At 40.3% G+C, this 27,498-nt stretch overlaps 1 protein-coding gene and 1 long non-coding RNA gene across 12 annotated transcripts in view; one reads left to right on the forward strand and one right to left on the reverse strand.

Moving 5' to 3' along the window:
- LOC140628113 (neuroligin-4, X-linked) overlaps positions 1–27,498 on the forward strand; it is a 330,655-nt gene that overhangs the window by 96,166 nt on the left and 206,991 nt on the right. The window lies entirely within an intron of this gene.
- On the reverse strand, positions 1,017–27,486 carry LOC140628117 (uncharacterized). Its single transcript, XR_012026518.1, has 3 exons — positions 27,408–27,486; positions 3,004–3,118; positions 1,017–1,291 (listed from the first exon to the last, which is right to left on the reverse strand). It is a non-coding gene; the product is annotated as an uncharacterized lncRNA (long non-coding RNA).

A 27,498-nucleotide genomic window follows, 5' to 3' on the forward strand; every position in this document is an offset into this window, starting at 1 on the left:
TTTTTATTTATGATAGAGAGAGGCAGAGACACAACAGGCAGAGGGAGAAGCAGGCTCCATGCACCGGGAGCCCGACGTGGGATTCGATCCCGGGTCTCCAGGATCGCGCCCTGGGCCAAAGGCAGGCGCCAAACCGCTGCGCCACCCAGGGATCCGAGGCTGGGTCTTAATAAGAGAATATCTCAACTTGGAATATGAGCAGGACCTCACTCAACTCTTTCCGGAACCCCGTCCTGTCGGTCGTCTCTACCCGAATCCTTAATGTAACTTCATAGCAGGATAATTCACAGCAACGACAGAAAATGAGATGTGCAGGGTATATATTTAGGCCTAATATTTTTTTAACAAGTCAGCGTTCCTCACCGATCAATATGTACTTTCCCCCAAATTTTAGTGACAGCAAAGTGTTTCTGATATCTTGTTCTGTCACCCCTGGGATGATCAGTTCCCGCAGAAGCAGATTGGAACCAAATTGCAATCGCTCTCCAACGGGACGGGAAGGGGAGAGAGTCCAACATTTCTTGACCACTTGCTAAAGTGCCAGGCACTACAGTAGGCAATTTGCATGTATTACCTCATTTATCCAGTTTGGGAATTATCTTGTTGACAGCTGGAGTCCCATGAAGGAATATTTTTAAGAAGTAAAATGACAGGCTCTGATTTGCATTTGGAGATTAATTACTCAGACTGCCAGTTATTCATTAACTTGCCCAGCTTGGCCTCAGCCAGCATCTAGATAGTGTAATTTGATTTATTCTGCAGAGAGGTGATTTGCCCCTACATTAACTTGGCCCGATGCCGCAATTTCTGACCACTAAAGACTTATTTGCTTAGGTTACGGCATCTCATTTCTAAAAGCCATCAAAGATCTGGGCATGGATTAGATGATCAAAAACGTTGACCAATGGATTAGTTTATCAGATGATGAGTTTGCCCAGCTAGCTAGTTTAGCAGGAAATGAGCCATCTTTTTGGATAAAGCAGCACTTATAGGGAAAATAGAAGACTTTTGTCTCAGTGACTTTTTATTTTTGTTTTTTGTATAAAAAAGCCTGTTGGTAAATACACGGAGTGATTGGTTCTGCTTCCTAGGTAAGGTGGTAAAAAATTTTTATCAGTGTTGAGCAGTCTAGCAAGACCACGAGGGAGTACCCACAGGTACAATCTTTCATCCTTCATAGAAAAAGTATTCTATTGAGTATTGCATGGAATAGAAAGCAGAATTTAGCGATTGCCATTAGGAAAGGAGAGACAGTTCCTTATGAGCGTCTTCGTCTACGCTGTCAGTACATCTATAAGATAATAATATAATATATTATTTATATTTATATATAATATATTTATAATATAATTTAATTAATATAATATATAATATAATTAATATATATTTTATATATTATTTATATTTATATAATATATATTTATATATAATATATTTATAATATAATTTAATATAATATATAATTAATATATATTTTATATATATTATTTATATTTATATATAATATATAAAATGTATAAATATATTTATATATAATATATTCATAATATACTTTAATTAATATAATATATAATATGATTAATATATATTTTTTACATGTTTATATATACATTTATATATAATATATAATTAAACAATTAATATATATATTATATATAATGGGTACAAAAAGGTCTCCATACAGGAGTCCTCTGTAGAATGCGCTACCAAAAGTGAAACTTCTAACACGATTAATGAAATTAATCATTGGTCATTAACATGGGATTTGTGATACATTTTAATGTTCTTGATTAGATTCAAGAACTGAAGAATAAGACCTAATTGATGAAAACGGGCTGTAATTTTATGCTTTTAATATAATGGCCTCTGGCCAAATCCGGACAAAAGAAAGAGCGTTTGATTTGTTACTTTAGATTTGTTTCTCCCAATCCTCCTCGAAAATAGAAATGATTTACAGTTTTAATATATTTTTCATGCACAATTAACATCATTGTTGCCAGATTTACAGAGGAGCAGGAAAACAGAGCTGCAGTGATTTATTAGGGGCGCATGCAACAGAATTAATGCTACCAGCAGCAGAGTTTAATGGGAAAAAGTGAAAACAGAAAAATCTTAAAAATGAAAAGAACGCGTGGTGTCAAAAGCGTGTTTGCTTTAGGCAATCTCTCGGTCTTATGGGATACCTTTTTTTTTTTTTTTTTTTAAACAGCAGCAAGAAAATATAATATTCGCATTGGGGACTTCTTTCCATTTCAGGTTTCATGTGGAATTTCAATATGGTAAAACACATAATGCTATTATAGGAGGAACTGAGGGAAAATCCAGTTAAGATCGACATTTTTAGAAAGAAATGGGGCATGGGGAGTATTTTAAAGATTCAGCAACTTCCTTCACCATTGGCATAGAATTGAAAACCATGGATTCCTTAGCAAATAGGGTTTTTGGGGTAACATTTCAGTACAAAAAACCCTGCTTGTGTGTTCGTACGTGATTTTGCTTTGTATCTGCTCTGTGTGTTCTTTTTCTTTGAAAGACTCTTTCATTGGATTTTGGAAGATTAACACGTATTTGCCAACAGGTGCTCATCATAGACTTGACACTTGCTCACGTACCACCTGTTTGAGGCCCCGGGAAGTCAGCAGAGCTTCCTTTGCGTCACGGATGTGAGACTCTAACACCTGCTATTTATTGCCTTTTAAAAGAAAGAGGCAAAAAATAAATAAAATAAATAAAAAAAATAAAAGAAATAAAAGAAAGAGGCACATGTTGCAAATAATAGGGATAAAGCAAAGGCCTTAGTTCGGGGCTCCTCGTTGCCGATCTAGCCAGTGAACGTGTGCAGGCAAAAATCAAGCATCAGCCAATGGGCTTAACCAAGCTTGTTTCCAAAATGCCTTCTCGGCCCCCAGGCCTCTGGCGGTGACTCCTGTGTGTGGGGTGGACTGTCATCTGTCCCTTGCATTGGCCTCCATCCTTTCCTGTTTCAATAGATGGCATGCTCACCTCTTAAATCCATTGGAAGTAGTATTCTACGGACCGGCAAACGTTGCGTTGGTCCCCGTGAGTCTTCCAAGCTGCTAATGCCTGGGATGTGAGAAGTAGAGCTGACCACAGGTACCTGTTAAATGGAAACCACTGGAATAAATATGAGGCCAGCGGTTTCTTTTTCTCTTTGGAAGGAGTCCTTCCGTTTTCTCTGTGGCTGTTGTACTCTGCAGAATCATTCCCTCTAACATCTCATGACACCACAATTATTAAAAACCCCATTAGCTGTGGATTTTAGCTGTGGGATATGCCCACTCATCCAATGCCGGAGTGTTTGCAAATAGTCCTATTTTTTTTTTTTTTTTGGAAGACAACGCATAAATAGGTAGCAAAATACCTGAAATACATTGCACTTCGAGGAGTTTTATCCTCAAGAAGTAATTGCACATGTGTAGAAGGATGAGCGTACAGGGATTTTCATTGTCGAGTGCTCACGATAGCCAATAAAAAAAAAAGGGGGGGGGGAAGGCTGCAGCAATTTTTGACAGTCTAGAAATTGTTGCATAATTAGAGATACAATAGAAGCATGGAATACCAGCCATTAAAATTGCATTATAGGATATTTAGTGATATGGGGAGATACTCACAGTGTGTAGTAGTATATTAAAAACAACTTAATCACATTTTTTTTCTGTTTGGGCCTTGCACCCTTTCTCGTTTGTGTTCCCCTGTATAATTCCTCCCAGGTTTGTCGGTTTTATTTCATATAACGACAAGAATGGAAGACGATGACAGGTTGGCATGTCGTGTGTTGGGAATATTTACGGTGGTGTGAACAGAAATGCTGTGGGGGACAGGAGGAAACTTCCAGGCAGCTCTGAGTCCTCTGGGCTACACCAGCCCTGAGGGCCCCACATCCTGGTTCTGTTTTAACCCTGCATCTGCGGCTGTGAGCATCCTCTGCTTTCAGTAGTCAACCAGTGTTGGTGTACGCGTCGCAAATCTCTGCTCTCGCCTGTGTCCTATCCACTTGGTTGAAACAAAAATCAATAGTTTTGATTTAGCAGAGATCCCCCAACAGTTTTTTCTTTCCTTCCTTATGTCTTTTTCTAAGTAGGACCCATTCAAGAAATCCTGACCTCTACCCTTGTATCACAAAAAATGTTCTCCTAGAGATTTTTGTACGAGTGTTAGAGTTCATGCATACATTGTTAATCCACGCAGAGTAAATTCGTCATATATGGTGTGAGACAGGGATGCAGTGTTTCTCCAAATAGACAACCCACGTAATGTAAACATTGTCTCCTTTTCCACTGGTTTGGTGTCAGGCGAGGTCCTGATAGGGACAGAGGACACACAAAAAGGAAGATATTCATAGATGGGGCAGGATATGGGGTAATGCATAACCCTGGAGTGGTCATAGGAGGGAGCCCTTAGGCGGACTTACAGATGCCCATTTGGGTTGTTCTGATCGTCCCTGCTGGGGAGGTAGCTGGAGGCTGTAGGTACAGAGCTGTTCCAGAGAGAACTGAGTCAGCCTCCAGATTGTCTACCATGATGTCCCTTGGTTTCCCCCAGGGGAAGCCAGAGGCAAGAGCGAGTCCCTACGGGTTCAGGGCAGAGACCACTGTGGGTCTTAGAGAGAGACAGTACGTCTCGAAGGGGTCTTCCAAAATATAACCCAGGACGAACTTCTGACCTCCACCACATATGCAGCGGGCAATCTACGCGGTGTATATTTGCTCCTGTTCATTCACCAGGCCGCTCCTGCAGGAGGCAAAGTGTGACTTGCCTGGTAGAACGAAATGCCCCTATGCGTCTCTTCTTCAGCGTTCTCTTTGTGTCTGTATGTGGGGGGGGGGGTGTCTATTCTTTAATGCACAATTTAGAATCAACGTGCCAAATTCTGCAAAATTCTGCTATCTTTGTTGGGACGTGTATTGAATTGAAAGGTGACTTTAGGGCAGCCCGGGTGGCTCAGCGGTTTAGCGCCGTCTTCGGTCCAGGGCGTGATCCTAGAGACCCGGGATCGAGTCCCATGTCGGGCTCCCTGCATGGAGCCTGCTTCTCCCTCTGCCTGTGTCTCTGCCTCTCTCTCTGGGTCTCTCATGAATAGATAAATAAAATCCATTAAAAAAAAGTGACTTTAGGAAGAAGAGATATCATTCCAAACTCATGTTGTCTTACCCATGATCTGGCATAGTTTGACCACTTATTGAGACCTAATTTTAGCTTTGTTCAGCTAATGAGTTAATTTCTTCTCCTTCTTCCTCTTCTCCTCGTTCTTCTTGCTAATTATTTTTTTATGTCGTTTCCTACTTCTGCTATAAAAGAAGGTCTTGATTAGATATTCAGACATCTTTTTTTGGATTATCTGTTATGTCTAGTACTTTATCTATCAAATTACATGGATTCCATAAAAGTGATCATACTCTCTGCAAATAATGACCATATTCTCTCGTCCCCTTTGAATATTAATACCCTTTATTGCCTTTACTCCAGTTGTCATTGCATTGATTCAGGACATCCAGTGCTGTATTGAACTGCGTTGGGGCAAACTGACATCCCTGTTCATGATTTTATAGGAACAGAGCCCAAAACTTATTAAATAAATGTTATATTGGCGCTAGATGTTTTGGGAAATGGCCACTATCAGGTAAAAGAAATTACCTTCAAAGTCTAGTTTTCTACTAACTTAAACTTTTTTTTTAAAATCATAAATAAGCATTGAGTGTTGTCATAATTATTTCTAACATCTTTATGGTTGGTCACAGGATTTTTTTCTTACTTTTTTTTTTATTTACTTGGTTTAATAACATAGATTTTTTTCTGTTAGGGTGTTTGGAAACCGCCCCGTCTTGATCATACAGTGAACTTTCAAAAACCTATCAGTACTCTATTCTATTTGCTGTATTAATTCACTTAGGATGTCTGCATCTTCATTCATAAGTGAAATTGATTTATAATTTTTATTTAAGTTTGACTGGGTTTCCTGATTTGATCTTCTGATCTTGTACAGTCCTTATAGTTAAATTAACCTTACAAAGATATTTTTTTTTCTTACAAAGATATTTTGCTGCTTATTTTCATTTTATATTTTCTGAACAAAATTTCAGTAACAACTGAATCACGAGAAATTGCTTGAAAATAATCTTGGCTGTTGAGTTGTTTTTATGTGGGGGAATTTATTATTATTACTGAGTTTTATTTATTTTTTATTTTTTTATTTTTTTTTTTGTTACTGAGTTTTAATGGTCTTTAATTTATTTAAATCTGGGTTCTAGTTTCTTCACCTTTTCTCAAATATTTATTCATTTAAATGTATTTGTTAACATCAGTGCTTATATCATTAAAATAGTTTTAATATTTTTATTCTGTTTGGAATTATTTAAAGTGATCTCCTTCACTTTTCAACATTAGTGTTCGTTGTTTCTCGATTTTGCTTGGTCAATGTTGTCAGAAGTTTGTTTTTATTAATAAGCTTTTAGTAAACTAGCTTTCATTTTGATAATTAGCTTGCTTGACTATTTTTTCGTTCCCTTTTCACAGATTTCGACTCTTTATTATATACATATTTTTTTGATTGAGTTGGATTTATTCTGTTTCTATTACTCCAGCTTTGATTTGCCTCCATGGCTCATTTATTTGCAATCTTTCTTATTATCTTGTAAATGTATCTGAAGTTTTAATTATGCCTGTAAGCACTTCTTTAGACCTGTCAGACGTATTTTCACATGTGACACCTAAATTATCTTTGGACTCCATGTATTTTGTATTTTTACTTTGACTTCAAGGTACACACATACACATATTTAGTGTTCTAACACTTTTATGGGGTGTTTTTATCAATTTTTATTTGATTTGATTAGGTTCAAAGAATATGTTGCTGCCTGGTATGGCTTCTTTAGAGCACCATCTATGAATGGCACCTTTTGGAAATATTCTACGTGTGCTCGAAAGCTACACACACAAGCACATACACATATACCTGCGGACATGTGATTACAGATGGATGCGTGTGCACGTGTGCACATTTTAGGACATACATTCCCATGTGAGTGTATCAGATAACGCTCAACAGGGTTACTCAAACATTCTATATCTTCCATTAGTCTTTCATCTCCTACCTCAATCAATTTCAAGAAGGTCTCATTTTAATCTCTCACCACATATTTTTAATAAAATATTTTATTTTATTTTTATTCTTAACATTCCTTTATTTTACTCATAGTATTTACCTTTTACATGCTTCGAGGTTTTATTGGGTACTTTCAAAAACGTCTTGGTGATATCTTCTTAACTTCCGTTCCTCTTCCAATATTTAATGGCCAATTGTGACTTTTATGATATTTTTGTCCAATAGTAAATTTGCACCCCGGATATTTTTCAATCATATTGAGCTTATGTTTTGTCTTTTTTGATTTCTTCATTTTCAAGTTGAGGAGGCCTCTTGTGTTGAAATATATCCATGTTAAGTTTATCTGTATATTGATAAAGCTATTTGTAATCCTATTTTATCAGTGTATCTCGCTTCTAAATTTCAAACTGCTGTTATTAAACAGCTTATAATTCTCATCATTCTATTTTGGGTTTTCTGTTTATCATGCTTGGTTTTCATTTGTTTTCTTTGGTTTTCCTAGCTTCTGTTGCATGGCTTTTAAGTTTCTATTGCTAATGTTGTGGTTATTTTAGTCTGTCTTCTGTGCTGTGGTTTTTCTTCTTATATGTACGATTCATCAAGTGTTCCTTTACTTGTTTGAAAGTGATATCCTGGGCAGCCCGGGTGGCTCAGTGGTTTAGCGCCGCCTTTAGCCCAGGGCGTGATCCTAGAGACCTGGGATCGAGTTCCACATCCGGCTCCCTGCATGGAGACTGCTTCTCCCTGTGCCTGTGTCTCTGCCTCTCTCTCTGTGTCTCTCATGAATAAATAGGTAAAATCTTTAAAAAAAAGTGATATCCTACAATTATATTTTCGTATAAGACCCATATCTATTCTTATTGCCTGTCAACGTTTTGAGTATCTGCTGTTTTCTTCAAAACAAAATGTAGAAGAAGCCCACTCTTATCTCCCAACTACCACCATGCCTGATTCTAAGGGAAATTTGGCTCGAGATTATTTCTGGATGTCTTTTTTTTTTTTTACCTTGTAAAAATTCTTTATTTAAATTCCAGTTAGTTAAAATACAGTGTAATATTACTTTCTGGTGTCCAATATAGTGAGGATTTCTTTTTAGATTACTGCCTTCTGAGATTATTAATGCTTTCTGCTTAGCTGGACTCTCTTGCTTTGTTGCAGATTTGGTTCTCTCTTTGCAGAAATAAATTTTTCAAGATTTTCTCTGAGAGGGTTTAATGTGGCACATTCTGTAAGTTTTTTTTTTTTTTAAGAATTTCTATTAATTTATTCATGAGAGACAGAGAGAAGCAAAGACACAGGCAGAGGGAGAAGCAGGCTCCTTGTGGGGAGCCACATGTGGGACTCAATCTCAGGACCCTGGGATCACGCCCTTAGCCCAAGGCAGATGCTCAACCATTGAGCCACCCAGGTGTCCCAAGATTTTCTTTTTCATTCAAGAGATAACTTTTCTAGGTTATAAAACTCTAGGCTTCTTCCTCTCCCTTCACCTTGTTGAGAGTAACATGCCATTTGTATCCTGTGTTGCTTTTTCCATCCCGTTTTGGTGCAAAAAAGCCTGTATCAGCCACATTGTCCTTCCTTTCTTTGAACATTCTCTGCTTTTTTTTTCTCCCTGGAAGACATTCTGTATGTATTTAATGTCCTTAAAAATCATGCTTGGGCAGCCTGGGTGGCTCAGCGGGTTAGCGCCGCCTTCAGCCCAGGGCGTGATCATGGAGACCCGGCATCGAGTCCCACGTCGGGCTCCCTGCATGGAGCCTGCTATCCTCCCTGTCTCTCTCTCTGTGTGTCTCTCATGAAAAAATAAATAAAATCTTTAAAACAAATCATGCTTATTGGACCAGAGGTTATTTTTGTTTGTTTTTAGAAATAGGCTTGTTTAATTTGTGAGTCCTTTTCTGTCGTAAGTCTTGCATGGGCTTTGCTGCTTGGTACTTCTCACCATTATTTCTAGCCATTAATCCTTGTTGCTGATTTAAATGAGTGTTCCTGTCAGATGAAGGATGACATTCAGATTTATGTCTTCTTCCTTTTAGCACGTAGGGGATTTTTCCTCCCTGTGTCGCTCTACTTTTGGGAAGATGCCTCTCTTTGGGTGCACCTGTGCATTCCTTGGCTGCATTCTTCCTTTTCAGCTCATTCTTGGGGCTCTTACCTGCAGCAATTTTATTTTTCCTCCCCCCGTGTATCTCTCGACCTCCCTTCATAGTTGTTCTTGGTGCTTATTTTCTCCCAGTGTGGGATATTTGATACACTTCTACTGAATCCCTGATGTTTGTTGGTGTGGATCATTGGTCCTTCTATTTTTTTTTTTCTCGTCCTTCTAATAAATAGATTATTCTATTTGTTTTTAGTGCTTCTCCTCTTCTGCTGCCTTCTAAGTATTTGTTATGAGTTAATCATCAGTGGAAAGGGTGGTAGGTAACTCATGTTCAAAGGCTAAGCAAAAAAAAACAAAAAAAAACAACAAAAAAAGCAAAAAAACAAACAAACAAACAAAAAAAAACAAAAAAACAAAAAAAAAAAAACAAAGGCTAAGCAAAAGCCTTGCTCTCCATCTAATACCTCCGGGTAGTTTGGAGGAAGAATGGGGTCCTTTCAGAGATGACTCTGCAATTCCAGTCTGAGTTCTTGAACCAGGAACTTTGTATTCTTTCCTCCCTTTCCATCCCTCCCATCCTCAGGCAGGCTCTTATCTGAGACTCTGCAAAGTTCAGTTGTGAATACTCAGCCTAATGCCTGTGGGGCATGAGGATGGGAGGCAAATGTGTTTTGGCCTTCTGGATAGTTTCATTGCTATCACATCCCCACTCGAGTGGGTAACCGGAAACCTCAGGACCTTTGGCTCTGCTGAGTCTGCTCCCTGAATTTCTTGATTCGGTATCACGAAGGTAGGAAAAGCCAGCAATCCACCCTCACAGCGAGGCGGGGATGAAGCATACAGGGCTGGGAAGCTCTTTCTCACCTGTTAGAGGCTCCTGGGTTGTCAGGATCCTTCCCCCTACTTCTTCCCACAAACGAGCCCAGCTCTGCTATTTACCTCTCCCGGCATCTCTCCATTTTTGTAGTGATTTCGGAAAAAGGTAAATACTTTGGTCAAAGAAATAGAGAAAGAAATTTAGGTGGCTTGTTCAGAAAATGAAGTGGAAAATGCTGCGACTACAGTGGTTTTGGAGGATCATGATTTCTGTAAATAAAAGGAAGCAGTTTCCAGATGTCATAAAAAAAGAGAAAGAACTCTAGAAGAGTTACTTTCTGGCTCCAAGAATATTCTCTCACAACATCTTGCTGCATCTCCATCTGTTATTGTTAACGTGTGGGCCAACAAACCTACAACCGTCTGGGGCTCTTCAATTGCCAACGGTTTTCATTGCATTAGAACCCGACGTGTCTGTGTTCCGCCGCGCTGTATTTCTGTAGCTGGCTTCGCCTAGGTTCCCACATCTCCTTCATTTAACAACATGAGGACAATCTCCAAGGCCCGAATTGAACTTGGGAAGCTCTTTTTATCAAGACTAAATAACACACTGGATTGCGGTCCTGTGGAAATCACAACAACAAAAAAAAATGTTTGAATATTTCAGATTATTGTATGTTCCCACTTAGGCTTTGATAGACAGTAACATCTCTCCCACCTGAAACCCTTGAGATGATAGCCTTTTTATTTCAGTTAGATTTCTGTAGAGGTCTTCACCCTCAAGCAGGATTTTCCCTGTAATGAAAACATTTTGCATAGAGCTCCTTTTAAATCATTAAGAAACACACCCAGGCTTCTTGAACACAGATGTACCGAAGGATGTGGGACCTTGAATCGTTGACTAACACTGTTTACCGCAGACATTATTTACTGTAGGAGATGTCTTCAAGGCCTGCTATGTTCTCAACACTTTCTTGGGCTTGTCTTAAATTGAAACAAACTAACGTATTTTTTTTTCATACTCATTTTTGCTTTGGATAATTTTTCTCTCTTCCCCTTTGCTGGCCAACGTGCATTAAATACCTACCCCTGTTTGCTCTTCATCATGTGATCTGATCTGTGCTCTAAAATATGATGGAGAAGCTCGCTAGAGTCCTGCTTGAAACATAACAGAGAAACGCGTATGGTCCTCTCTGCTGGGACAATGTGCCCAGGGACCTAAAGTTTGAATATGGTCTCTGGCCGTTTCAAGTTCTGGCATTCGACTGGGTACTTACCTTGTCAAAATCTCAGTTGCCTCTGATGGGTAAAGAGGGCCTAATAATAGCACCTACCTCACAGGGGCTGTTGCAAAGATTTGTGAGATAATTGATGTAAATTCTAAGCATAGAGCCCCACTCATGAGAAATCTTAGTTAATGTGAACACTAACTAATGTTGCTATCCGTAATGACCCTTAAACTGATTAGAGTGAGCTATCAGGGAACTCATCCACTCCCAGTACTGACTGTTCTTTCTTTCATTCAGTGACTTCCTCCCATTTTGTTTTTGTTTTTGTTTTTGTTTTTGTTTTGTTTTTGCTCCAAATAAGTGCCAGACATGATCTAGGTGTGGGCATAAGGTGATAACACAAACAATGTTTGCATTCAAGATGTCCATCATCTTGGGGACTGGCCTTAATATGTCCTGCTCAGAGATGCTTGTTACTTACTCTACCTCTTGATTCTTGCCTCTATTCTATGTAGCAAAGATCATGTGGCTACTTTCCAAATCAGTGGTAAGATATGATGCATATTTTTTCCCCCGGGGGTTAATCAATTGCTCTAATCTCCACTGGGGGGCTATTTTTGGAGTGTTAATATCATCATAATAAATATGATGGGCCTGCCAATGGCAATATAAATATGACGACACTCAACTAGTATAGTGGAGAAGTCATATCTTCATGATTTGCCAGTCCCTGAAAATGTCGAAAAAATTAAAATTTCTGGTTATATTTAGAAGCTGGAAATTTTTACAGAGATTCCACATTTACAACATTGCTTACAAATATGTAAGATTGGGCAAGACTGGGCCGGTAGTGGACTAGGGATGAGGAGTGGCTCTTCCTTTTAGACATGCCGTTCACTCTGCTATGTCGCCACCCTCCCCACCACTCCCTAATGTGGCCCCAACACTCGGGCTGAATGCTTTTTTTCTCCTATATTCTTACCTGACTCTTACATTTTCCCTGAAAGCTCTGAATTTATGCTTTTGATCTTGAGGTTGTTTTAGCATTTTTTAAAATCAATAATCCAATGCCAAGTATTGGCTCAACACTTTTCATATCTGCTGGATTATCTCACGGAGTACTTAGAAAACATTTCTGTTGACATTTTCATCAACAAAACAAAGTATATGTATAGTTATCCAAGTAGATACCAAATATGATAAAGATTCTTATCGTCCTAAAATCTTATATCTGTGAGTTGCTTTGTTTTTAGTGATAGGCATGCAGTCATTCGTTCACACATATTTGAGAATGTCCTATGGACAGGTACTTTTCCAGGTAATAAATAGACCCCAGTAGGTACCATCCCTTTCCTTATGGACTTGAAGTGAATAAAGAAATTAATATGTAGTGTTTGGAGCAGCGATCCATGCTGTGGAGGAAAATAATGCAGATTAAAGTAGACAGGGAATAATAGGAATGAGTTGGTGCAATTGTTAGGGGCAGAGGACATTGAAGGCCAGGTCTGAAGGGAAGAGTTTTCTAGAAGTCGGAAACAGCTGTGCAAAGACCCTGAGGTGGTATAGACTTCGATGTGTTCAGGTGATATCAAAGTAACCAGTGTGGCTGGACTGCAGAAAGAAGCAGAGTGGAGATGAGAATGGAGAGGGCCTAGGTGTCGGACCCTACAAGATGGGTAGGCCATTGAAGGGACTTCAGCTTCTCAAAGATGGGGATGAGAAGCCACAACTGAGTTTTGAGCAGAGGAGTGACAATCTAAGACATACATTTTTATTGGGTCACTTTGGGTTCTGGCTGCGTCATTGGAATGTCGGGGCAAACGCGTTTCGAAGAAATGCCCTCACAAGATGACAAAGAAAAGTCCGTAGCTTTCTTATGGGAACCCAAAACCAAAAGATATCTGCCACGTGGCATCGAGGAATACATGTGTCATGAGGACACTGTATTAATAATTAAACACTCACACACAGGAGTGAAATATCCTAATGGTAATGCTCATTTCCCCAGGAACTGACCAACTTCATGGCCCTTTTTCGTAAGGCTCAGTAAATATTTGTTGACTGAGAACCATGTGTGAATCCAATGTCTGCTCTTTTAGAGTGTTCATTACCTTCTTTGTTTCTTTAGTAAAAATTACCCTCACGAAACCCCATGCATTTCGTCCTTTTCACACCTTGCTCCTTGTGCAAAGAGCGGAGATGTGCATGGTAAAGCTGTGGGGAGGGTGGGACCATCCTCTTTGAAGACCCTCTCCCCCATCCCAACAGCCCACAAGAAGTCACCGGACATTTGAAACAGGTGGTGTGTCTTGAGGATGCCTGTTCCAAAGGCAAGTTTGAGTGTCGCTTGCAGGCATTCTGGAGAATTCCAAAATACTCACCTTGGCCTCTTCACCTCCCTACTTCCAAAAAGATTTCTCTTACTGTAGGGACCATCTGTTCATCTGGTTTGTTTTGTCACTGCACATCCCTGTTTCTGGAGTGTTTCTTCCCAGTTTCCACTGTTCCAATTTCTCCTGAATCAGTGGAATGCTGGGTTTGGGGTGGACTCGCCTCTCTCCCCGGGGGGACTTGAAGCCCCTGAGGCAGAGTCATATTTTTGTCCAGCTTCATGTATAATAGCACAGGTATTCCATAATCTCAGTCAGAAAAATACATATATTGTACATGAATTTCCTTTTCAGGTTTTTTATCAGAAGGATGCACGAGATCCTCTATATTTTCAAGATACAGCATGACTGTTTTTGCCTGTACGGCTGTGATTATGTAAAATTTATCTGTTTTGCAACCAACCCTTCTTCCCCTCCTAGTAATCACGATGTCCTGGAAGAGTTGATGCTGAATTATTAATCGATCCTCTCTGCCCCTCGCTCATAAAAGAACACACCTCTTTCATAACAGAGGCATCATTCCTAATATCTTTTCTTGTTTCCAGAAACCACTTAGAGATGAAGAGCCACTTTGAAAAATGGGTTGATTTTTAAAAATGAGTTATAGGCAGCAACAATCGGAGACATGGTGACTGGTGTTTATTTCCATTAGGGATTGTTTTTCTAGATTTAATAAAAAAGATAAAGTGCTGAGAAGCAGTTTATCAGCAGGATTCCATGGTTTGTTGGATGACAGCAATGCTCTCTGAGAAGCAGAAATTCAGGAGGCTGGCAAGAACGTTTATTAAACTTCCCCAAGGATAGAATAATTGATAAGTCGTCCACCGCAGTCACCGTGAACGACCGTGTGCAATACCTTTATTTTAATAATTGTAGTGATTAAGGAAAAGATGCAATAATTTGCTGTTTAGTTTACCTGACTGATTACGATAATAACAAAGGGGGAAGTAAATCATGAAGAGACAATTAAACTTTAATCATTCAAGTTGTAGAAAGTTGGGTGTGTGTCTGTGTGTGTGTGTGCATGTGCGTTTGCCACTTTGATGGAAAGAGACTTTTACAAAGACTGCTTCTTGTTAAGAGCTTTCCATTAAAGTGGAGCTTTACATGTTCGTACTGATTGCTAACCGTCAGGGAAAATGTGAGGGTGCGGCTTAAGGGGGAACCATACCTCGTAATGGGAATGTCTCCTGTGGGAATGTCTCGAAACAGTTATGGCTTTTATCTCAGTATAAACAAGAGCTGAGCATTGGAATTTGTCTCCGTACATTCTGTAAGTAAAATATATTCAATAGGTATTAAAAGTGACTAATATCCTGCTCAGATTATTCCTTCCTACACGCTTCTTGCCAAAGAAACCATTTAAAGTCTCTGAGGCCGTAAATCTATGAGTATCTAATACAGTAGAAGGAAGTCAGGGAATATGAAAATAGAGAAAAACTTTAGGATCCGTTGGTTCAACAGAAGCGGCTCTTATTTTATAGAAATCTAAAATAACTCAGATATGGATGGAGTCGTCAAGTGCATCTGTTTAATCATGTCCTATATTTTTGGGAAAGAAGCATATCCCAACCTGACTTAGTCCCTACGATTCAGTCTGAGTCGGGACATTCCAAAGGACCTTGACGATGCTACATGCTCTAAAGCTAGGCCATTTTTATGGTTAAAGGATTGGGATTTATTGCAAAGTTGTACATTCTTATATCTTTATTATTATTATTATTATTATTATTAGAGTTTTTTTTTTCTTAGTAAGTTTAAAACCTTGAACTACCAATTAATTTCTTTTATAAATACATTGATATGGGGCACCGGGCTGGCTCAGTCAGTGGAGCATGTGACTGTTGATCTCAGGGTTGTGAGTTCAAGCCCCACTTTGGGTATAGAGATTGCTTAAAAATAAAATATTTGGGGCAGCCCAGGTGGCTCAGCAGTTTAGCACTACCTTCAGCCCAAGGGCCTGATCCTGGAGACCCGGGATCGAATCCCATGTCAGGCTCCATGCATGGAGCCTGCTTCTCCCTCTGCCTGTGTCTCTGCCTCTTTCTCTCTCTCTCTCTGTCTCTCATGAATGGTTAAATAAAATCTTTAAATTTTTAGAGTCATGTAAAATTTTGGAAAATAGTATAGAGTTTCCATATACCCCACCCCCAATGCCCCTATTATTAATATCATATATATTACTATTACATATTTGATACAGCGAACCAATATTTATGCATTACTATTGACTAAAGACCACACGTTATCAGATTCTCTCAATTTTTATCTACTGTGTTCTGTTCTAGGATCCCACGTCACATTTGGTCTCTGTATCTCCTTAGACTCCTCTTGAGTCTGACAGTATCTTATTCTTTCCTTATTTTTTGTGACCTTCACAGTTTTGAGGAGGACTGCTCCTTCAGTTTGAATTTGCGTGATGTTTTTCTCATGATTAGGTTGGGATTATGGCTTCTGGGGAGTTAGTCCGCAGACTGGAGTGCCCTTCTCATTACATCATGGCAGGGGAGGGGAGGGTCATGCTGTCATCAGTGTGACTTATATCTGATGACTTTGACCTTGGTTACCTAGGGGAGGTCATGTTCATCACATTCTCCACTACAAAGTGGCTTTGCCCCCTTTCTAATCTGTGCTCTTCAGGAGGAAGTCACTACCGTGCAACCCACCCTTAAGGAATGGGGATTTGCCCTCTCCCTCCATGAAGGCAGAGTATCTATATAAATTATTTGAACTCATTCCTCATGAGAAATTTGTCTTTTTTCCTCCATTTCTTTTTTTTTTTAATATTTTATTTATTTACTCATGAGAGGCACAGACTGAGAGAGAGAGAGCAGAGACACAGGCAGAGGGAGAAGCAGGCTCCATGCAGGAAGCCCGACATGGGACTTGATCCCAGGTCTCCAGGATCACACCCTGGACCGAAGGCAAGCGCTAAACCGCTGAGCCACCCAGGGATCCCTCTTTTCCTAAATTTCTTTATTTATTCATTATTTCCTTTTATCACTATAGATTGGATATTTATTTTATGTATTGGGTTTTGATCCAATATTATGTTATTCACCTACAACAGGTTTTAGGAAATAACCTGGAACTGAACATTTTTTATTTTTGAGCATTAAGCATGCTGTTATTTTATCTGGGAGAGAGGCCAGCCAAACAATTGTATGTTACATTTTAGGACATAAGCATTTTCTAATTAATCTTGATTGCCACAAAATTCATTCATTTACTTAAGATTATGGATTATCTAGTCATTTATATAAGACCTTAGGTTGCTTAGTTAATTAAAATCACTCTCCTAAAAACTAAAGGCTATCTTGTACCTCTGGCTTTTTGAAACAAATATTTACAGTATTTTTTTCCTTTCACAGCTATGGTTAGATGTCTAAACAAACATCCCAGGGCATGATATTTAGCATATGATGAACAGAAGACCTAATGGTCCACATTAGGTCAGGGGTGTTCTGGACATGAATGCATCTATAAAAGGTTTTGCATATTTTTACTTTCCTTAAATGAAATTGCATTTAAAAAATCAGCAATACCTTATAAATCTTATAATAATGTTGATGAAGAATAGCCATGGATGTGCACTGTGATCTCTTTAAAAAGGGCCTCCTGGCTCTTGTGGTTTTTGTGATGTGCTCTGCTTTGCCAGGTAGAGTATGTACTTCCAATGCCACAGCCCCTGGGTGTTGGTTTTCTGTGCACCTGCCCCTTCTGATTCACACCTTGGTTCCTCCCTCTGCACAGACTCAGAAATGGACGTGAAGGTTCGGATCCAAGCCATTGTCTTTAATTTCCTTGAACAAAGGCCGTTTGGTCAAGAGTATACCCAATAGGAGACCATCAAAGACTGGGGAACCAGGGCTCCCAAAGGCACTCAGAAGCTGTTTCTCCTGGGGGTATGCTACGAGTACCTCCGAGGTCCAATTCATTTCTATCTTTCCTCCCAAAACTTTGCCCAGTGTGCTGTTCCTAGTAAGGTCAGGACTTCTGTTTTTATCTTTGCAGAGCGAAGGCTTTGAAGATGAAGCTCCTCACAGTTCCTTTGTTACTTTAGCATTCTACAATTAAATATATTCCAGGAATGAAGGACTGCTATGATTAGAGAAGTATATTGGGAAGAACGAACCTGCTGGGGGTACCTGCCTATAGGGTCTGAGCCTGTTGTGGGGGATGCACAGATGCCCAGGACTCTGATGGCTCAGCTCTCTAGCAATGGGATGGTCACTGGATTCCTTCTTTGTGAGGCTTCTCTGTGTATGGGTGGAAGTCTCTTGGGTCGGGATTACCATAGCAAAGGGACTAGAACATCCCAGGGAGAACCCTAAGGAATCTCTTGCAGTGCCTGGGAATCCAGAAACCTGCAGACTACATCCTTCCACCCCCTTCTCCCCAGCTTTGCTCTGCACCTTCAAGCAAAGCTTCTGAAAGTGCCATGTATCCCCGGGACACATCTGTTGGCTAATAGAGATATTACCCTAATTCCTAAAGGCTTTTAGTTTTAGTGTCTTGCTGGGGGCTGCACCCTTACCTTTCCATGTGGGTTGGCAGAAAAGAGAAAAAGTGTGCATGCCCAGCCCTGCATCTGAGGGAGTAAAACCCCATGGTTTTCCTTTTCTGCATCAGGAGAGTATTATTTTCCTGCTTGACTGGCCCAGCTCCAGGACACATTTACCCATCGGGGGTGCTGAAATTTGGACCCACTTAGTTGGCTTATTTTTGAAACCCTCCCTTTGGGGTATCACTGCTCTAGTTAGGAGACCTGGTGCCAATGGATCTGGAAAAAGTTTGCAGTCACAAAATAAAGCAATAGTTTTGAAAGAGATGGTACAGCAGATTCAGCTATGTTGTGTGCACATTCTGCTTTTTTTGTTGTTTGCTTATTCTTCCTGTTTTTGTTGTTGTTTTGTTTTGTTTTACCCAGACAGCTTAGAAAATAAACCCAGAACGCACGTGATCAATGTGTGTCTCGTGTTTGCCACTGTTGAAAGTCTGGGTTTATATCTGATTGGCCAAAAAGTTAGAAATCAGGAAATTTACAAAGAATAAATCCATGACTCAATTCATACATTCTTTGGGTCCTTAGGATTAATCAACTAATGCAGTTGACCATTCTTACTACATGAAGATTAGGGGCACTGAGCCCATGCATTGTCAAAAATCCAAATATAACTCTGACTCCCCAAAACCTTAACTAGTAGACTTCCATTGACCAGAAGACTTGCCGATACCATAAATAGTAGAGTAACACATATTTTGTGGGTTGCATGTGTTACATACCATATTCTTACAGTAAACTAAGCTAGAGACAAAAAAGGTTGAGAAAATACATTTATACAACAGATACTGTTGTATTTTATTTATTAAAAAAAAAATACATGTATAAGTGGACCTGCACAGTTCAAACTCGTGTTGTTCAAGGGTCAACTGCATAAAAGGTGCCAATATAATAATAATAGTTAGGTCATGTCATGGTTAGTCTCTTTCTTTCTTTTTCTTTCTTTCTTTCTTTCTTTCTTTCTTTCTTTCTTTCTTTCTTTCTTTCTTTCTTTCTTTCTTTCTTTCTTTCTTTCTTTCTTTCTTTCTTTCTTTCTTTCTTTCTTTCTTTCTTTCTTTCTTTCTTTCTTTCTTTCTTTCTTTCTTTCTTTCTTTCTTTCTTTCTTTCTTTCTTTCTTTCTTTCTTTCTTTCTTTCTTTCTTTCTTCTTTCTTTCTTTCTTCTTTCTTCTTTCTTTCTTTTTCTTTCTTCTCTCTTCTATTTCTTTCTTCTCTCTCTTTTCTTTTCTTTTCTTTTTTCTTTCTCCTTTACGTTTAGAAAGAGAGAGAGTGTGTGGACACACATGTGAGCAGGGGAAGGGGCAGTGAGAGAGGAGAGAGAGTCTTAAGAATACCCTGTACTAAAAAAACAAACAAACAAAAAAAAAACAAAACAAAAAAACCCAAACGAACAAAAACAAAACAAAAAAACAAAAAAAGAAGACCCTGTACTGAGTGTGGAGCCCGGGGTGGGGCTCAATCCCACCACCTTGAGATCATGACCTGAGTCAAAATCAAGAGTTGGATGCTTAACCAACGGAGCCACCCAGGTGCCCCTGCTCTCATATTTAATGCAATTCTTGCTGTCATTTTACAGGCCCCACACTCATAGTATGGGGCTGGTTGTTAGTGGATTTCTAAAGGTTGAAAGAGTTTTGAATGTGATACATAAGAGTTCTTGCTAGAAGGGAACAGAGACGATTAGAGCAGCTAGCAGTGACATCTCTCCTGATCTTGGAGACAGCCTGGAGGGCTTCCCAGAGGTAGCACAATTTTGACCTAAACCTGAAAGATGAGAAGGGAGAGATTGGCCAGTCAATGAAAACCCACAGACAAAATTCTGCAGTCAGTTCCTTTGATGGTATTGCAAATTGATTTCTCCAACCAGGCATTATGTTTTTTCTATTTTGCACACATATGTGATAAACACTTTAGGAACAAACAACCCCCAGGATCGTGCAAGTTTCATAAAAAGTCAAACTTAAGTTCTACTAAGAAGTAAACTTCAGTGAGAAGGCTCCAGTGGTTTACATTAGACTCAGGTGTTTGACGTGGTACAAGGTCATCACATTTGAAATCTGTCTGTTTTGATTCTTTATTTTGCTGACGATATGAGCTAAAAATGTTGACTCACAAAATATTCCCTTAACCTAGATTCTCTTTAAAGCAGAGAATGCAAGAAAAGTTTTGTTCAGTGTTACTGTTTTATTATACATTGCTTTGTGCATTCTTATTACATTATGCAAAATTTGGCGCAGCAACTTCATTATTGCCGGGAACACGCCAAGAGTAGGGATGTAGGGCATGGGCGTGAAGCTCAGGAGGACTGAGGAGTAACTCAGCATTGGGTTGATTGGGTACCTCGTGCTTGGCCCATTGGGGCTGCTTGAAAACCTTTCAGGTGTGTGTCCCAGGACCACCTTCCCAGGGACAAGATGGAGGAAGCAGTCACTCATCCATTTGCACCTCCTCTTAGCTTACTACAGATAAGCTCCCCAAGGTCCTTGGGGAGTGCTCAGGAGGTTTCAGTAGGCCAATCTCCATGAGGTGCCAGAGCAGGTGAGAGGTCACGTTGCACCTGGCCCAAGCTGGGTGTTGCCCGGGCAGCCCTTTTCCCCACCAGATGGGAAGAATAAGCCACATGGCTGGGACGTATCGTATCCAACCATCAAGAGCTCTGAAACCAGTGCTCTACTGGCTGTGGCTGATTGGGTCCAAGTGTATCAATGTCCTCAAGATGCTTTGGGCTTGCATCTTGAGCTCATGGTTTACTTGTGTCTGTATCAGCGAAACTGCCTCTGTGTTAGTAAGAAAAGGATTAAAAAAAATCCATCCTTCAAAATTCAGGTTATCTGCACCACAGTGGCTCTCACGAGTTCTTCAGTTTTGTTTCTAGGTTGAATGCCGATTGGTTCCTGGGAAGGCATTGGCGGTTCTTAGTTTAGTCATCCCAGCCATACCGCGGCTCTGGGCTCTGGACCCTCGACCCTCAGCCTAGCCACTGGAGCCCAGCTCTGTGTTGTAGGCAGCATCCAGATCACGAGGCTTCCTGCATGTCTGCTCTACCCCATGACAGAAACGAGAGAGCCTTCTTCGAAGGATTGTTTTTTAGGATGACCAGGAATCATAGTTAGACAAGCCCAGCCTTAGATCAAACCCCTCCCATTCAAACTCTTTTAATTCCTGACTTAAAGAGAAATGAAATTGGTATTGGTAGGGCTGCCTGGGTGGCTCAGTCAGTGAAGCATCTGACTTCAGCTCAGGTCATGATCTCAGGGTCCTGGGATCGAGCCCCAGATCAGATTCCCTGCTCACCAAGGAGTCTGCTTCTCCTTCTCCCTCTGCCCCTCACCCTGCTCATGCTCAATCTCAAATAAAAAAAAATATGTATAAAAGAGAGAGAGAGAGAAATGAAATTGTTTTCGTGAAGGTTACGGGTTTCAAATATCTTCTGAAAAGCCGGCCAACTTCTACATGACAGGAAATGCGTATTCTGTTCTTGCTTCTTGTCACCACCTCCCGAAGGAGTGGTGAGTCACAGACCTCATGACTTTGAGGACTTTCGGGACCAGTGAACAGAGCTCTTCATAGGAGGAAACGGTCTCACGGGATAGGTCTCCTGATTCCACATCTAGTTGTCCAGGTGCTGCTAAAATTTCATGACAGACAGTAATGGTGTTACTAACAGACCAGCAATAACCTCAGCTCCCGTTCTTGGACCACCTATGAGGGTCAACACGCTTACAACCCGGTGAGGCTGGGGTTACTCACTCGGACCATTTCCATGGATCGCCACTGTGTTTGGGGTCCTTTATTTACTAAGTGTGTCTTTTCCACTGGACGGATGACGTCAACGATCAGAACGCTTCCAGATTCAGTTCAGGGACTCAGGGATTGGAAGTGGTGAAGCTGGGATGCCAGTGCTCCTGAGCACTGTGTGTATTTTTAGCATCACTAGAAAAGGCTAGTCCGGTCTAATTAACTATTCAGATTCGTCATAGTGGATCCCATCTAATGGGCATGGATTTCTAGCATCCAAGTGGTAACCAACTTCGATGAACATAACCTAAAGCTCTTGCTTCTAAATAGGATGTTTTGGGGTCCTTGTTTTTGGTGCTGTCTTCAAACTGGCTAATAAACATCAGCAGGGGCACCTGGATGGCTCCGTCTGAGAAGCATCTGCCTTTGGCTCATGTCATGATCTCAGGATCCTGGGCTTGGGCCCAACTTTGGGTTCCCTGCTCTGCAGGGAGTCTGCTTGTCCCTCTGCCTCTGACCCTCCCTCTACTTGTGTTTGCTCTGTCTCTAAAATAAATAAAATCTTTTTAAAAAAAAAAGCTATTTAAAAAAAGAAAAAGTAAAATCGGGAGAAGTGCAGATCCAGACTTCACTATCCACCAAATATCCCAATCCAACGACAAAATACCCCCATCCAACAACAAAATCGTGACAGTGCTTTTACAACTCGTTTGGCACAAAACCTGACCTGACAGATGGCAATGGATGGTCTTTATTTTCCATTTCGGGGTAGACATTTAGATGTTTTGCTGTGGAAATATTAATGAATTGGATTATGTATATGAGATGATGTTCTAGGTTCTTCTGGAGGTGTAGCATGCATAATATCCATAAAAACCGAAAGACTCTAAATTCCCTCGTTTCCCCAGAGTATATTCATCTGCAAGGGCTGTAGGTCATCAGTGGTGGATCAAGAGTCGTGGTGGTCAGTGGTCAAGTGGATTGCAAAGAATAGCAACCAGGCCTGGAATTCATACCGTAGTTGCAGTAATAAGTCATATTTAGTCATTTTCAAAAGTGACCAAGCAATGTAACGACCTCCCTTATGTTTACAGACTTGAGTGATGTTAATGGAAGATTATATAAGCCAAAAAAAAAAAAAAAAAAAAAAAGCAGCTCCCATCAAAATAATGGCATTTCTTTGTAGAGAAATGAGGTGAGGGGTAAGTCTTGGTTTTATGTGTTCAATTTGCAACTTAAACTCCCCAAGTAATTATGAAGATAGATTTCCAAGGCATGGTTCTGGGATTCTGTGTCAGTCAGAGCAAGGTGATAATTTCCAAGTTAACATTCATTAGGAAAATAATAATTCATTTAATATAACAGGTTCGATGACACTTTCTAAGCCCTGACAAGTAATGAACCCACTTCTATTTGCTCACATAAAACCCATTAGTCTATTTTAAACAAGCTAATCTAAAGTCTTAACACAAGACATCTTTTAAGGCACCATTTTTTTGCTCATCGTTTGCCTTCATTAAAGCACATCAATTTAAATATTTTATTCCATATCCTAAATCATATTTGTATGTACACACCGATTCTATGCTGTGAGTTACGTTCATATAAAAAGTGCATATACGCTTGTAGGTTGTTGTAAAATACTGTTGATTACGTGCTCTAAATTCATTTGATTTTGTTAATGAAATCACTACTCTGATATATGCATTATTCTGGTTTATGCTGCAAAGATGTCTAACAGTTGTGATTCCATCCATACTCCTGTTGGAGCCACCTGCTAGGTCTGGTTGACTCCATGTGGGTCAGGATGTGAGGTTCTTTTGTCCTGCCTCCATCCTGTCCCCCCCCACCCAACACACACACGTGTTCCACCCAATGCAGGTGGCTCACAGGTGTCAACCTCGCATCAAGAGCCAGAGGGACGCCTGGGTGGCTCAGCGGTTAAGCGTCTGTCTTTGGCCCAGGGTGTGATCCTGGAGTCCCGGGATCGAGTCCTGCATCGAGCTCCCTGCATGGAGCCTGCTTCTCCCTCTGCCCATGTCTGTGCCTCTCTCTCTCTCTCTCTTTCTCTCTCTGTGTCTCTCATGAATAAATAAAAAATCTTAAAAAAAAAAAAAAAAAAGCAAGAGCTCCCAGGTAATACACAGGGAGCCGCCATGAATAGTCTAGCATAGCTGGCCCTCGGTCTGCTGGCCATCATTTGTCTTCCCTTTGACTTCTGGGTCTTCCCCCATGGCCCACCACCTCTCTCCCTTGGACTATGTCTTCTCTTTTTCCTGTAGAAGCGTTCCCCAAGTTTGTAGATCTGAGGGTCTTCTGCATGTTCGTTTCTCCATCAGCCTTCAGCTGAGAGACATAGAGAGAGAAAGACCTCCAGGATACAACCCAAAGGAAGAAGATGAAGGAGGAAACAGACAAGCAACAGATGAACACACTGAGATATAACCTCCTCTCCCAGATTAACACAGAAATCCACGCATATATAGATCCTATCCACCTGTGACGGTAGTTAATAATATATTTCCCCATATATGATACAGTCTGAAGCCCTCACTTAGGAAGATTATACAGAAACCTAAGAGCTGTGCAATATGTTCTTTCTTCTCACCTAAAGACACAAGGTTTCATTTCTGTATTTCTAGAAATTTGTAGGTACTTGCAATTCCAGGAAGTCTTCAGGCTGGTTGTTACTAAGTAGAAAATAGATGTGCAATTATACAAGAGTTTGTGGAGGAGGTGAAATTTAGGATAAACATTAGCATTTGTGGAATCTAAAATGTGCCTCCATGCTGTATCTGAAAACACTAAATAGATTTTAAAAACAGTGGGACCGTATGTATATATATGCACACATACCTCTCCAGCACACAGATGCATGCACGCCCACACCGCTCATACACCTGTTCCACTCACACACAAAGACATCACTCACACGCGGTCATAGGGTACCCAGACACACACACCTGACACAGATAGATTCCGCGACTATTCTTTGCCGGTGATCTGCAGAGAATTCTTGAATGAATACAACATACCGACATTATGGTTTGGGTAGAAACACCCTCATGGTTCCTACACTTTAGAGCTATTACGGATTTCTGCGTAGAGCCGAGCTACAAAGTATTAATGTTTTATCATACACCTAGACGACGTTGTGAAATAAAATCCTGAATCATTAAGTGCTTGTGTTTCGAAATCACGTCGCACAGGTGCTGAGCTGTAGTGAGGCATCAGTTAGCAGGTGTCCTGCGGTCACAGTGTGGCCCGAGCAAGCCACATGTCATGATGGTAGACTATCGGGCTGATGGTACTGATGACATTCTACATCAATACCTTGGTGTCTAGGAGGGCTCTGTACGTCGTAAGAGAATTTTGGCAGATGTCGTACGTGATGACATTTGGCTCCTTACGTTTGGCTGCCTGCTGAATCCCAGGTGGTCCAGAATCCCATTTAATCACCTTTTTCTGCACTGTACTGTTCTCACCCTTTCTTGGAACCATTGAGTCTTGGCTACCCATTAGCCTCAGTTGGATTTTCTCCTGAACTGGAGAGAAAGAACAATTGGAGCTGCACCCCAGGGGGAAAAAGACAGCGGGCAAATCATCCAATGTGGTGGAGAGTGGCGACCACATGAGCGTCACCATGTAGTTTCGTTTTCTTTCCCTTGTGTTGATAAATATTCCGTGTGTGCCGCCAAAAGAAATGAACCTTAAAATTCAACTCAGTGACTATCTACTGTCTGTTTTATAAAGATATGTTTAGCAGCATCAGGAAGTGTCCAAAAGAAAGAGGCCTTGGGATACCCCCTGAAGGTGAGCATTATATACTTTTCCAGAAGTACTCTGGCCTTTTCAAACCCTAATAATTCCCCACAACAGGAATCCCACAGCTTCCCTGGGCAGCGTCTTCATGCAGCAAGTCGGATCGTTGCATGCTTTTACCTAGTGATTAGTTGATGATCAGTGTATTTATCAAATTGATTAACTATCTTGGCTTGTCTCCCTAATAAGTAGCTTTTCTACAAGACGACTGAGTGGTATGGTTGGTGGGCCTCTGCCTCTTGATTGTGATCTCAGGGTCATGGGATCCAGGCCTACATCAGGCTCCATGCTCAATTGCAGAGTCTGCTTGGGACTCTGCCCCTCCCTCTTGCTCTCTCTCTCTTCCTAAAATAGATAAATAGATCTTTAAAAAGAAGAGCTTCTCAATCTCAACATGTGAACTGAGTTTTTATGTAAATAATCAGTAAATTATATGTGCACACAGTCTTATAAAATATAAATGAGCGAATGAGTTCCAGGTCTTTAACTAACTGAACAAGACTATATACACACATAAAAGATTACATAAACGTACATATATATAGTGTGTGTATATATGATTGTGTATATTTGCATATGTATCTATCATGTGCAACCACCCCCGAGCAAGTGTCTCTGCCTCTCTATATCATCTATATTTCCTGTTTATTGATCTATATCACCTATATTTCCTATTTATTCATCCATGTATCATCTCTCCAATTCCTGGATATTGGATTTTACAATATTGGATTTTACAGGATGCACGTGGGGACACCCTGCTTACAGTCTGAAAGTACAGTTATCCTCACTTTCTTTTTTCGTCTTTGGTAGGATGTTCCTATTCTTTTCAAACACAATTTCCTACACCCACAGGCTCCCACAAGTGCCCTTGTTTCTGAAATCCAACCAGTCTAATGTGTGTCAAGTATAAAGATGGCATCCACGATGACGGTGATGCACAAGGTTCAATAGGAGGGTATTGGTTGTACTGAATGTGTGACTCCTGTCTTCCATTGTTCCCCAGATAAAACTCAAAAATTGTGGGGCCTTGTTTTCTTCAGTACTGTGCTTTTGATGCCTAGTACGACTTAATTGCTTAATAAATATTTGTGGATGAATAAACGAATCATAAACAGTACTGCCACTGGTACGGCATGGCTGGTATTTCCCTACTTGGATTCCCTTGTCTCCTGTCCAGTGTCTAATTCCCACCTTGAAAACTGATCACGGGTGGCTCCTTCTGTAAGGTGCCTTTGCCAACTGCTCCTGTGTAGAGATAAATTTCCCTCCCACTGAACTCCCATTGAACTTTATCTGCATCGATATATTATACTGTGTTTTCTAACTCAGCCATGCCAGACGATAAGATTTGAGTGAGTGAAGATCCTGGCTTTGCTTTTCATAAAACCAAAGAAAGTGCCTTCTATGTAGCGTTCACGGATATCCTCTCATTTTGTACAGCAGCTGATGAACTAGGTGATGAAGGCATATTTTCACTTTGCTCAATAGATTAAACAAACAAACAAACAAAGCTCAGAGAGACTGATTCTGCAGGGTTTTACTCCCAACCCAAGCCAAGTCTATTGACTTGACATCAACCACATGTCATTGTCATCTGATAACTTTTCCAGCAGCCTTTACTTACTTCAAAGTGTTGATTCATGCTGATTTAGGCAATTCAGTCCGTTTCCACACATATTTCATGACCACTTGCTCTGCACCAGACATTATGAGGT

The sequence above is a fragment of the Canis lupus genome, chromosome X, assembly GCF_048164855.1.
Source record: "Canis lupus baileyi chromosome X, mCanLup2.hap1, whole genome shotgun sequence".
Taxonomy (NCBI): Eukaryota; Metazoa; Chordata; class Mammalia; order Carnivora; family Canidae; genus Canis; species Canis lupus.